The sequence below is a fragment of the Lolium rigidum genome, chromosome 6, assembly GCF_022539505.1.
Source record: "Lolium rigidum isolate FL_2022 chromosome 6, APGP_CSIRO_Lrig_0.1, whole genome shotgun sequence".
Classification (NCBI taxonomy): Eukaryota; Viridiplantae; Streptophyta; class Magnoliopsida; order Poales; family Poaceae; genus Lolium; species Lolium rigidum.
Window position 1 is genome coordinate 182,903,521 of NC_061513.1, and position 3,899 is coordinate 182,907,419.

The following is a 3,899-nucleotide window of genomic DNA, read 5'->3' on the forward strand; positions in this document are numbered from 1 at the left end:
GCTGCCGTTTATCTATATTATCCGCTGCGAAGGTTCTTGTGTTCATCAAGGATTGTCTAGCTCAGGTTTGAGGCGTATCGATTCATCGATCCGTTGCTTGCTGGATTCGTTCCCTCTTCTCCAGGCTGCGTTCATCGCGTTGTTGGGAGGAATCTCTACCCCAGGTTCTCGCTGTGAAAGATCGGGCATCAACTAGGAGGATCCACCGGGTTCCTCCCACATCATGTGGTATCGGCTTTACGGGTTGCTCACGGCGAGGTGTTGTTGATCGATCTCTTTGATCGGTTTGCATCGGAGAAGATTAGCTCTAAGATCGGAGGAGTTTGGCTCTCGGTCGAAGGAGGTTGGTTGGAGGAAGTTTGGCGTTGTTTGGTGTAGTTTGGAGGTCATCCATGGCTGTTTCGGAGGTCAAAATCGCGAAAAATCGCGACCAGAATCGGGAAGAAGACGAAATTTCGTGACCAGGAAAAACCTGGTATGAAATTCGGTCAACCGGGCCAGTGACCGGGCTGCCTGGCGTAGAACCCGGTCAACCGGGCGGCAAACCGGGAAGTTCGCAAAAATTCGTCCGGTTGTGTTCCGGTGCGATGCATCCGGTTGGCGACCGGTCAACCGGGCCAGGGACCGGGCTGGTCGGTCTGGAGGCCGGTCTAACCGGGCCCTGGGCCGGGTTGGCTCAGACTGCTGCGGTTTTTCCTCCGGCGGTTTCTCCTGTTGCTGAGGTGGATTCTCCGGTGATGCGGGGTCATGCTGTTGATGTTGTTGCTCCAATGTCTTGTGTTAGTGAGGCACATAAGAGTGACGATGTGTATCATGACTACCTCGGTCTGAGGATAGGTACCAAGTTTGACGCATCGCAAATCAAATGGAGGTTGTCTAGTTCTGCGACACCAACTGAATTTCAACTTTGGGAATCACACATTGAAGGTGGATTTGCGAGATGCAAGGAGTTTGATAGTTCTTTTGGTGGCCAGATGGAGTTTGCTATTGCCTACAGGCGTGTTGAAGATGTTGTGGCTAGTTGGTACCGTAATGCTCTCATAGTTCAGGGTATCGTTGGTATACGGTCTAGTTGGGCAGATTTCAAGCGGTTTCTTCGTCATAGCTTTAAATTTGCGAGCTTGAGTAAGCCGGTGGTGTGCTCTAACACTACCGTGGAGGAGGTTGTTTCCGTATCGACAGTCATTGAGGAGAGGAAACCTGGCTCTGATACCAAGAGCACTACTGTGACTGTTGAAGAGGATGTACCATTGAGCGGGCTGAATATGCAACTCAAGAGGGTACAAGGTGATGCTTGCAAGACAGTTTGACAAGGGTCAGCGATGGAGTTTGTTTCGGACTCGAGTGCATTATCAAGGGCAAGGCTTGCAAGTTGATGATTGATGGTGGAAGGCTGTACTAATGGCATTAGCAAGGCGATGGTGGCGAGTTGGGGTTGTCTACATGGCGTCTTCCTGAACCTAAGCATCTTGAGTGGTTGAATAGCTGTGGTATGTTGAAGATTACTCATAAGGTGCGTGTGCCATTTACAGTTGATGACTATGTTGATGAGATCGATTGCGATGTGTTGCCATTGGAGGTGTGTGGATTGCTACTTGGGCGTCCTTGGCAGTATGATCGCAATGTGACACATGTTGGGCGAGCAAATACATATTCTTTTATGCATGGTGGCAAACAGCGGACTTTGAAGCCTATGGGTGATGATCATATCAAGTCCGATGTGGAGTTAGTGGTGCGTAAGGAGAAGTTGCACAAGCCTAATGTGCAGCATAAGGTGCATGATGTTCCGAGCATTGATGTTGGTGATGTTTCAGCCATGCCTGTAGATGACAAGCCAGTTCTTGTTGGTGACAAGCCGGATGAAGCTACACTTATTGTTGATGTGGATGTTGCAGCATGTGCTACAGTTCCAGTTTGTGTTGATGCCAGTATACAGACTGATGATGTTTGTGTTGATGATATTTCAGTACATGTGGCGCAGATGCGCGTGGGAGGAGTGGGAGGCGAGCGCGTCAGTGGAGACAGTGGGCAGCGGCACTACCGTACTAGGTGTACTGTTGTCCAGTTTTCCGCGACACCGCGGATGCATCAAGGCAAGGATGGACGTGTGAGACATCTATGTGGCCCAGGAATTACACATCTTGTGCAGGGTCATGTGCAGCGACACAAGGGTCCATCAAAACCTCGCAAGAAGAAAGAATTGGCGCCGAAGTCCAAGCTCATGTGGAGAAGAAAGGAGGCGCCAAGTGTTGTATCAAGTCAAGAAGGCCGCGCGGGAGGATGTGGTGTGGAAGGCAAGCAAGACTTGAAGACAGCGAGGACGTGTCATGTTCATATCACGTCACCTTTTCCAGAAGACCCTCACGCGTTGGGGACAACGCTTCTTGAAGGGGGGGAGGATGATATGGGCACGGAGGCCTATGTGGAGCCCAATTTCAGGACTCCACCAACCTAGGTGGTACGCCATCGAGGATTCGGGAGTGACACGCTAGGACGACCTACGCCATGTAATAATTAAGTCTAAGGTTGTGTCATTCATTCTATGTTAGGAAATAATGTAGCCAGGTCATGCTGTGGGCCATCTAGGGTTTTTGATAGAGTCTCTTTGACTTGGGCCTGTCCAAGTCGAACTAGGTTAGGCCCAATAAGGGGGCCGGCCGGCCAGCTCTCCCTCTCATATAAGGAGATGGCACGGCTAGGGTTTAGGGAAGTTCAAGTTTAGTCTCAAGATTAGGGTTTTCTCCATTGCTTGTGTTCACGTGTATCATCCCTCCGGGGGTACGGCGCTGCCGTTTATCTATATTATCCGCTGCGAAGGTTCTTGTGTTCATCAAGGATTGTCTAGCTCAGGTTTGAGGCGTATCGATTCATCGATCCGTTGCTTGCTGGATTCGTTCCCTCTTCTCCAGGCTGCGTTCATCGCGTTGTTGGGAGGAATCTCTACCCCAGGTTCTCGCTGTGAAAGATCGGGCATCAACTAGGAGGATCCACTGGGTTCCTCCCACATCATGAAGACTGGCTTGATAGCTGTTGTTATAAGAGAACTCGGCGAATGGCAGGCAATCTTCCCATTTGGTTCCATAAGCAAGAACGCAAGCTCGAAGCATGTCTTCCAGAATCTGGTTTACTCTTTCGGTCTGTCCTCCGGTCTGGGGGTGGTAGGCTGTGCTGAAAGATAATTTGGTGCCCATGGCTTCGTGAAGCTGTTTCCAGAAATGGGAGGTAAACTGGGTTCCTCGATCGGATACGATGACCTTGGGAACTCCATGAAGACTGACGATCCTTGAGATGTACAGATCGGCTAACGTCCTTCCGCGATCGGTGGTCTTGACAGGCAGGAAATGAGCGACTTTTGTGAGGCGATCGACTATCACCCAAATGGAATCATGTCCTCGGCTAGATCTGGGAAGTCCGGTGATAAAGTCCATTCCCACTTCTTCCCATTTCCACACCGGTATCTTCAAGGGTTGCAGCAATCCGGCAGGACGTTGGTGCTCAGCTTTAACTTTTTGGCAGACATCACATCGAGCGATAAAGAAGGCAATATCCCGCTTCATTCCGTGCCACCGAAGGTGTCTTTCAGATCTTGATACATTTTAGATCCTCCAGGGTGAATAGAATAAGGAGTATTATGGGCTTCCTCCATTATAAGGTTCTTCAAAGCAGGAATATTTGGTACGCAAAGACGCCCATTGTACCACAGAACTCCGTTGGAATCTATCGAAAATCCTTCTAATTTTTCTTTGCTCATGCGGCGCTTGATCCCTTCAATACTCTCATGTCCTACTTGGGCTTCCTTGATCTGATCTCGTAGGGTGGGTCTGGCTTCCATGGCAGCAAGGAATCCATGGCTAACCAACTCTAATCCAAATTCTTCAAACTCTTGATAAAGCAAGGTG